This window comes from Gekko japonicus, unplaced genomic scaffold (assembly GCF_001447785.1).
Source record: "Gekko japonicus isolate JY-2015 unplaced genomic scaffold, Gekko_japonicus_V1.1 scaffold3663, whole genome shotgun sequence".
Lineage (NCBI taxonomy): Eukaryota > Metazoa > Chordata > Lepidosauria > Squamata > Gekkonidae > Gekko > Gekko japonicus.
The window spans coordinates 49995-60140 of NW_015173795.1; positions in this window are offsets into that span (position 1 = coordinate 49995).

Genomic DNA, 10146 nt, shown 5'->3' on the forward strand with positions numbered 1-10146 from the left:
CCCCCCCACGGAAGGAAGAGCTGGCTTTGCTTGCAGCAGCTCCGTGCTCTGTCAGCTCCGTGTGCCCTGCGGCAGTGGCAGATGGGGAGAGTGCCACCTCCCCTCCTGCCTCGGGCACCAAAGATCTCGGGCTGGCCCTTTCCCATGATGAGAAGGGCAAGTGCAAGACGGGCGAGGTGAGTGCTGAGAGAGGCTCCGAGCAGGGCCACTGCAGGGACCGGTAGTGCCAGGCCCAACTTTCCCCGGGGCCCCAACGGGGACGCTTTGTTTTGCTCCACAGAGTTGCAGCACTTCTACGTTTGGGAGGCAGGCAGAGTTACAGCCTGTGCGATTCCCACCTGTCAACACTACTGAGAATAGCCCATCTGAATTGTCCTGTGTTTATGAGGCCGTGGGCTCTACAGTAGGACATTCCTTTCCAGGAATGATGTGACTTGGACTGAGGCCAGGCTTCCTATGTGAGTTAGGGTTTTCCATTCGCCGCCGCTGCTGCTGCTGCTTGAAGCAATATGGTTCTGAGTAGACTTAGTCAGTATGATTAAATCTCATCAAGTCAATTACCAAACCTTGTGGAGTAAAGTCCTAGAGAATTTGCAGCCTCTGGGCAGAGCTCACTAGTTCAGCATTCCTGTTGCACTAGGGGCATGGTTCTCAAGCACGGCAAAAAAGTGAGCATCTTCCAGGTCAGACCAGGGATCCCTCTCGCTCCGCATTGGCCTTTCCGCCAGCAGGCAGCCTCTGGTGCCCCTGGGAGGCTGGCAGGGCAGGGCAGGCCCTTCCCTTCACCAGTGCGCGCTCCGCACCCTTGGGGGTTCCCCCCCACCCCCAAGACTTCATAGGCTTAATAGTGCTAAGAATGTTGCATTAGAAAACGTGAATCACATACAGCTATGACAGACCAGTGGATAGGGTTAGCAGCACCCAGAATCCTGTCAACGTCAGGATCTTAAGAAATTTTTGTTCCACTTTAGTGCTGATAAAATATGTCAGCTGAAAAGTGGAAACTGCCCAGTATTGATATCTCTTTCTTTTAAGTTTATCATAGACTCACAGTGATCTGCCACTATCACCGCCGAGAGCCTGGTCGTATCCAGCTCAAAGCATGCTGGCATTCAGACTGCCTTTTTGCTGGGCTATGTTGGCTTAGCAGCTGGCTGGCATATCTGCTCTGGTTTAGGGGCCATTTACGAAGCCAGTTAAGAGAGTTGCCACTGGCACATATTGTGGCAACAGATTCCCTGAAGTCATTATGTGCTGGGTGGAGAAGTCTTTCTTTCTTGTGTGTCCTGGCCCCTGTTACTATTGATCTCATTACTGATTTAATTCTAGCTTGCATTTTTGTTTCCAATGCTTCTGAAACAAAAATGCACATTGATTGCTTGTTAATCACTGTTAATGTGAAAAAGATTCTTTTTAATTGTAGAGGGTAATGCTTTTGCCTTTTTTGGGGGTGCGTTTATTTCTTGTAAGAACATAAGAGAAACCAATGTTAGATTGGGCCAGTGGCCCATCCTGTCCAACACTCTGTCACACAGTGGCTCAAAAAAATCAGGTGCCATCAGGAGGTCCACCAGTGGGGCCAGGCCACTAGAAACCATCCCGCTGTTGGCCCCCCCCCCCAAGCACCAAGAATACAAAGCATCACTTGCCCCAGACCGAGAGTTCTTTGTGTACCTTGTGGCTACCTTGGAGGCCCTGTGCAGGAAGACAAAGCATACATTTCTTAAGTAAATAGTTTTTTGTTTTTGTTTTGGGGGGTCAAGTCGCCCCTGATTAGGCCAACCCCATGGGGTTTTCAAGGTAAGAGACATTCAGAGGTTGTTTGCCATTGCCTGCCTCTGCGTAGTGACCCTGATATTCCTTGGTGGTCTCCCATCCAAATATTAACCAGGGCCAACCCTGTTTAGCTTCCAAGATCTGACGAGATCGGGCTAGCCTGAGCTATCTAGAACAGGGCAAATAGTTTTGTATGCAGATGTGTCAGGACCCGCAGCAACAACGAAGCACACACTTCCTAGAAGGTTTTACTTTTATTGAAGCTATAGATGCATGGACAGAAACAGATGCGCTGACGAGTACTGAGGGACCGTTCCCCCCACTGCTCCCAATGCTGGTGGTTGGGTCGTCACTGGTACGGAAGCTGTGGTTACCGGGGGATTTGTCCCACCATCGGGCTCTCCCTCATCATCAGGGTTGGTGGGTAAAGGCTTCCCCTCTCCGTCACTCATATCTGGATGGATAGATGCACTGAGATAGGGAATGAAGGATTCCTAAAAGAATGTCAGGACCCACAGCAACAACGGAGTACACACTTATAAGAAGGTTTTACTTTTATTGAAGCTATAGATGCGTTGACAGGAACACTGTTAGGAATGGCAGGCAATCTATGCGCATGAAAGGTTATAGTACATTCATATCAGCAATACCCAATTACCGGGGTTTCTGCGCGCGGCCGTTAGGCTTGGGAACAAACGGCTCATAAAGCAAAACAGGTAAAAGCTTCCCACGACTCATCCTGGGTAAAGCCAAAGCAACTCCTCCAGCGGCCTTGAGAGATACCGGTTACTGCAGGGAGGCAATTAAGCGCAAGGGAAGGAATGCGCATGAAAAGGAAACTAAAAAAAAACACTTGGCAGCTTGCTGACAAGATGTAGAATTACTAGAAACTTTTAAGCCATGGGGAAAGAGTCCTTATATTTTCCCTAAACATTGAAAATTTGGGGAACGTGGAAGCATATACAATACTTACTTTCTTATAAAATCTAAATGTATTTCACTTTTTTAACATGCTGTGTTGTTTTTGTCATATTTAGGAAACCTAGGCCCCTGCCACACGGCAGGGGAAAAGCCCTTTAGAGAGAGAGAGAGAGAGAGAGAGAGAGAGAGAGAGAAGCAAACTGTTAAATTCTGTGCTACCTTTCTGCATGTAGTTTAGTTTCTGCCATTTGAAAAGTAGGAAAAAACAAAGCTTGAACATAGGAAACAACTTTTGCAGTAAACAAAACAGTCAATTCTTTGGCTAGATTTGGGTAGGTAGCTGTGTTTGTCTGAAGCAGCAGAACAAAGTTTGAGTCCAGTGGCACTTTTAAGACCAACAAAGATTTATTCAAGGTATAAGCTTTTGTGTGCACGGACACTTCTTCTGTATCTGTATCTGAAGTATGCGTGCCCTGAAGAAGTGTTCTGAAGATGTATGTGAGCTCTGAGAAGCAGCAGGAGACAGAGCTGCTAGAGGGGTGAGTGTTTTTTATTTGCTTTCATCTGAGGAGATTTAGCTGAGGTACTGTGTGGGAGGACTGTGTTTGGGAGTGTGTGGGTGAGTTTTAAGTTGTTGCAGAATCCTGGCTGCTTGCGAAAGGGTGCATTTTTGACTGTAATTGGATTGCCTGGGTGTAATTTGAATAGCTGCTGGCCCCACCCTCTGCTGGGTGAGGTTTCTATTTAAGGCTGCACCTCGCCAGAGGCACAAGCCTCTGGTGAAAGCCAAAGGGCTCTTAGACTAGGGACTCTGTAAGAAGCCCAGGAAGGATCTGAAAGCCAGGGCCCTAGTCTCCTTGTGTTCCCAGTAAAGTAAGTAGACTTCTACAAGGAGAACCACATAAATATGAAGGGTTTTAAAAGGGGAATTATATATAATTACTTTTTAAAAAAGCAATTATGAAGGTAGAATACCAGCAGGGGGTTGGGGGCTATCCAGTGTTTTGCACAGAGTGTCACATGTATGACTGTCTGCCCACTGGACAGAAGTCTTGGGTGTGTGCTCGGTGCAAGGAGCTCCTGGTTCTCAGGGATTGAGTTTGCTCCCTTGAGGCCAAAGTGGCAGACGTGGAGAAGCAGAGACAGGCACATGGAGAAGACTCTCGGGGACTTGTTAGATATGTCCCACTCTGAATATGGCAGCCCCACTGCTGTCAGGGAGCATGAGGGTCTAGGGGAAGCAGGGCACCATGCTGCGGATAAGGGGAATGTGCCCTCAGAAGGGACCTGTTCTTCAGCTGGTGAGTGGGTATCCTTTCACACCAAGGAATCTTCCCTTAGCAGGGAGGAAGAGGGGCTCTTGGTAGTTGGTGATTCGATCCTTAGCCAGGTAGATAGCTGGGTGGCGAACCCGCATACTGACCGTATGGTGACTTGCCTGCCTGGTGCAAAGGTAGCGGACATTACGCGTGTTCTAGATAGGCTGGAATAGTGCTGGGGAGGAGCCAGTGGTCATGGTACATGTTGGCACCAATGATGTGGGGAAATGCAGTCATGAGGTCTTGGAGGAAAAAATTAGACTGCTAGGCAGGAAACTCAAGTCCAGGACCTCGAAGGTAGCCTTCTCAGAAGTGCTACCTGTCCACGCACAGGGCTGGAGAGACAGGCATAGATCAGGAGTCTCAATGTGTGGATGAGACGATGTTGTAGGGGGGAAGGGTTCAGGTTTGTTAGGCACTGGCAGAGTGCAGGAGCAGCACTCCGGTAGTGAGGAGCCAAGGGGGCGGGCACATGACCATGCCCCGCCCCCTGCTCCCACCAATGGCCGGGCAGGAGGACAGAGGTCCAGACGGTGAGCGATCCGCAGGTAAAGACCCGACTCCCGAGGCAAAGGGGCCAGCACCAGCCGGAGCCCACACGGGGGCTCTGCACAGTCCTGACGTCCACTTGCCTCCCCCCCTCACCGTTGCTGGCCCACGCCTCCGCATGGGGCCACTGGAAGGCCCGTCCCACCTCCCTTGCCCGCGCCTCCATGTGGGGCTGCTGAGAGGCCACCCGCCTCCCCCCTTCGCTGTCCTGCACCTCTGTGCAGGGCCGATGGAAGGCCCACCCACCTCCCCCCTCACCGCCCTGCCTCTCCCCATCGCCGTCCCACAAAAAAACATCCCGCACCTCTGCATGGGGCCGCTAAGAGGCCGCCCGCCTCTCGCCATTGCCGTCCCGCGCCTCCACGTGGGGCCGCTGAGATGCTGCCCACCTCCCCCCCCTCGCCGTCCCGCACCTCCGTGTGGGGCCGCTGAGAGGCCGCCCGCCTCTTGTCATCGCCGGCCCCGGGGCCACTAGAAGACCTGCCCAGCCCTCGCCTTTCCCAGCCCGCGCTTTCTTTCCCACCGTCTTTCCTTCTCTGATTCAGAAGTAAACTGAGCCTCTAAGGCCCCTCTAAAAAATGTGAAGCTGCTGAGGTAGTCTCTGATAGGTAGGCGAAGTTCTGAAACCCCTACTGAAAATACCATTATTGGTTGGGGGGGGGGGAATAGACATTGTGGGTATTTCAGAAATTTGGTGGGGTGAGGAAAATCAGTGGGTTATGGTGATTCCTGGTTATAAATTATATCAGAAGGATGGGAGGGTTGGAGGTGAGGTGGCTCTGTATGTCAGAGAGGGTATATAGTCCAATAAGATTGAGAGGGTAAGAGAATTGGATTCGCTTCTGGAAATGCCATGGGTTGAAATAGTGGGCCCTAAAGGAAGTTTAACACTGGGACTTTGTTATCACCCACCAGATCAAAAGATAGAGGAGGAATATAAAATGATGAATTAATTAAAGATATGAGCTAGACGAAATAACTGTGTCGTAACAGGTGATTTGAACTACCCACACATTGATTGGGTCAATATGTGTTCAAGTCGGGGGAAAGAGATTGAGTTTCTAGTCACTCTCAATGACTGTGCTATGGAGCAGATGGTCACAGAACCTATCAGGGGAGAGGTGATCCTGGATTTGGTCCTAAGTAACGTCCAAGACCTGGTGAGAGATGTAAAAGTGATTGCACCACTTGGGAACAGTGACCATAATGTTATTGAGTTCGACATTTGTATAAATAGGGAATTGGCCAAAAAGACTCACACAACCACTTTTAACTTTAAAAGGGGTAACTTCTCTGAAATGTGGAGACATGTGAGAAGGAAACTGAAAGGAAAAGTAGAAAGGGTCAAAACCATTGGGGAAGCTTGGAAACTATTTAAAACTACAATCCTAGAAGCTTAAAAAAATGTATATACCGCAGGTTATGAAAGGCACAAACAGGTATAGAAAAAGGACTGCATGGTTAACAAACAAAGTAATGGAAGCTATAAAAGGTAAGAAGGATTCCTTTAAGCAGTCTCCTTTGTCAGTAGTATAAGGGAGCCAGTTTGGTGCAGAGTGGTTAAGTGCTATAAGGGAGCCAGTTTGGTGCAGTGGTTAAGTGCACGGACTCTAATCTGGGAGAACGGAGTTTGATTCCCCACTCCTCCACCTGCAGCTGACTGACCTTGGGTCACAGGTTCTCTCAGGGCTGTTCTCTCAAGGGCAGTTTCTGTCACGAGCTCTCTCAGCCCGACCTGAGAAGGGGGAAGGGAGAGGAGTTTGTAAACAGCTATGAGACTCCGAGGGAAGGCTGGGGATATAAATCCAGTCTCCTCCTCCTCCTCTTCTTCTCAGAGGTCTCTCAGCCCCACCGACCTCACAAGGGTGTCTGTTGTGGGGAACGGAACGGAAAGGAGTTTGTAAGCCGCTCTGAGACTCCGAGTGAAGGGCGGGGGTATAAATCCAGTCTCCTCCTCCTCCTCCTCTTCCTCCTCCTCCTCCTCCTCCTCCTCCTCCTCTTCTTCTTCTTCTTCTTCTTCTTCTTCCTCATCATCAGTCATCTAAAGGAGTGGCATCGCATGGAAAGAGGGCCTTGCTATAGGCATGTGTGCCTGAAACTGGATCAGGTTATATCTGTTGCACTTGGAAAGTATCTGTGGTCTAGAAACTTAAGCCCTAGTTTACAGACAATTTACCTTGTGTGCTGTACACAGGAGGAAAGCTAGAGGAAGCTGTTCGGAGTTTTAAAAATATGGAACTGGTAACTGTGCCTTTAGGAGTGGGTTTGGGCTTCTTATTTTGTGCTGCAGATGAGAAAAGAACAAAGGGAAAGAAGCCGTTTCCACCCTTTCAGTTGCCAGGCTTGTGTCTTTCGGGAGATGTGGTTGCAGCGTGTGACTTTTATACCCTCTTCTTTGATTCAGCATTTGGCTGATGTGTAACAGTAGCCCACTTACAGTTGTGCGGGCTTCTTTGAAGTTATTTTAAACCCTTGGGAGTATGTACAGATATTGTGACCTTGGGTAAAAAGCGCCAACGTTCTTCCGTTTATTTCTTCAAGGGACTTTATATGGGAAGCTTCCTCAAGGGATGGTTCCAGCGACTGACTTTATCTGTTCAGAGGGTGCTTCTCCCGTTCTGTGTGGCTGTTCAAGCCTCGTCAAGCAGCCCGTGTGGCCAGTGCGACTGAATTGGAAGCCATTTGCAAGCACTGCTTTGGAAAAGCAGAGCCCTTGTAGGGAAGAATCCCTGGGTACCGGCAGGTGCAGCAGGGAGGGGTGTCTGGCCATATAAGCAGCACAGGTTGGTCTGGAACAGAAGATGAGACTGAGGAAATTCTGCAAGTGAGGTTCTCGTGCTGGGAATGGGTCTGTGCTCCATGGGGTTCCTCTGAAACTGAACGATTGGGCAACATGCACAGTTTGTGACGTAGCTTCCTCTCACCCGTATTCTTGGCGGGGGGGAGGTGTCTGCTTTCAGTGTAGGCGAGGTGTATCTTACCTAGATCAGGCGCCCCCACCCAGTGTGGTGCCACGGTGCCCACCGACACCTTTCCTGGTGCCTGCCAAGTGTTTCCAGAAAGTGGGTGGGGCTTTTGCCCAGCAGAGCTTCTGATTGGCTGTGCAGATTAAAAGACATCCTGTTCAACATTTCAGGCAGAAGCTCAGTTTAAGGGTTACTGTTATTGTTTATAGATTCAGGTGGTTAGCCATGTTGATCTGAAGCTTCATGCTAATTTTCTGCTCACCTTCTACCGATACTTATGGACTGGTAATTTCCATTTCATTGTGTCTGAAATCTGTGCTGACTTCCCTGGATCACCAAGTTGTCCTTTAGATGCTCACAGATCAATTCCCTTTAAAATCTGCTCCAGTATCTTCCCAGGGACAGAGGTCAGACTGACTGGCCTGTAGTTTCCTGGGTCATCCCGCCTCCCCCTTTTGAAAATGGGGATAACATCTGCCCTCCTCCAGACTTGTGGCACGTCCCCCGTCCTCCAAGAGGTCTGGAAGATGATGGACAAAGGCTCTGCAAGCTCTCTAGAAAGTTCTTTGAGTACTCTTGGGTGCACACCATCTGGCCCAGGGGATCTGTACTCATTCAATGCAGCCAGGTACTTCTCAACTTCTTCGTGTTTAACCAGCAGCCCAGACACCATACCTTTCCTAATACCATCTTTAGATGAGCCCGTTCTCTTCTTCAGGGGAAAAAACTGAGGCAAAATAGGCATTGAATCTTTCTGCTTTCTCTCTGTCCTCTGTCAGAGTTTCTCCATTTTCACCCAACAGTGAGCCCATCGCCTCTTTTATCTTCCGTTTGCTCCTCACATATCTAAAGAAGATTTTCTTGTTGTCGTGAGCCTCCTTGGCCAGCTTTAGCTCATTGTGAGCTTTGGCCTCTCTGATGGCTGACCTAGATACTCTTCTTTAGAGGTATGTCTTTCTCTCCATTTTTAAAATATTTCTTTTTTCTCCCTTCCACCAATTTACCCGGTATCGACGTCAGACTGACTGGCCTGTAATTTCCCGGATCTCCTTTGGAACCCTTTTTAAAGATGGGAGTGACATTTGCTACCTTCCAGTCCTCAGGAATGGAGGCAGATTTTAAGGAAAGATTACATATTTATGTCAGGAGATCCACAAGTTCACATTTGAGTTCTTTCAGAACTCTCGGATGTATGCCATCTGGGCCTGGTGATTTATCAGTTTTTGAGTTGTCTATCCGTCTTAGGGCCTCCTCTCTCATCACCTCAGCCTGGCTCAACACCCCTCCCGAAATCAGCGGTTCTGGAGTGGGCAAGACCTTCTCAGTGAAGTGAAGTGGCTAAATTTGCGGATGATACGAAGTTGTTCAGGGTGGTGAAAACCAGTGAGGATTGTGAGGCACTCCAAAGGGATTTGTCAAGGATGGGCGAGTGGGCGTCAACATGGCAAATGGGGTTCAATGTGGCCAAGTGCAAGGTGATGCACATTGGAGCCAAAAATCCTAAATATAAATACACATTGATGAGGTCTGAACTGGCTGAGACTGAGCAAGAGAGAGATCTTGGAGTTGTAGTAGATAACTCACTGAAAATGTCGAGACAGTGTGTGACTGCAATAAAGAAGGCCAATGCTATGCTGGGGATTATTAGGAAGGGTATTGAAAACAGATCAGCCAATATAATAATGCCCCTATATAAATCAATGGTGAGACCTCATTTGGAATACTGTGTGCAATTCTGGTCACCACACCTTAAAAAGGATATTATAGCTTTGGAAAAAGTGCAGAAAAGGGCAACTCGAATGATAAAAGGGTTGGAACACTTTCCCTATGAGGAAAGGTTAAAGCGCTTAGGGCTCTTTAGCTTGGAGAAAAGACGACTGAGGGGTGACATGATCGAGGTTTATAAGATTATGCATGGGAAAGAGCAGGTAAAGAAAGAGGTACTTTTCTCCCTTTCTCACAATACAAGAACCCGTGGGCACTCCATGAAATTGCTGAGCGGTCGGGTTAGAACAGATAAAAGGAAGTACTTCTTCACCCAAAGAGTGATTAACACATGGAATTCACTGCCACAGGAAGTGGTGGCGGCTACAAGCATGGACGGCTTCAAAAGGGAATTAGATAAGCATATGGAGCAGAGGTCCATCAGTGGCTATTAGCCACAAGGTATAGCTAGGGACTCTGGGGCAAGTGATGCTCTGTCATCTTGGTGCTTGGGGGGGTCAACAGTGGGATGGCTTCTAATGTCCTGGCCCCACTGGTGGACCTCCTGATGGCACTGGTATTTCTGGCCACTGTGTGATACAGAGTGTTGGACTGGATGGGCCTTTGGCCTGATCCAACATTGGCATCTCTTATGTTCTTATGTTTAACCTTCGATTTAACCTTCGATTTAACCTATGTTTAACCTTCTTATCTTACACAGTGAAGACAGAGGTTAAAAACACATTCAGCTTCTCAGTAATTTCCCTATCGTCCTTCAGCAATCCTTTTACCCCCTGGTCATTCAAGGGCCCCACTGCCTCCCTGGTTGGTTTCCTGCTTCTAATATATTTGAAGAAAGTTTTATTGTTTGTCTTTATGTCTCATATTCCCTTTTTGCCTGCCTGATCACA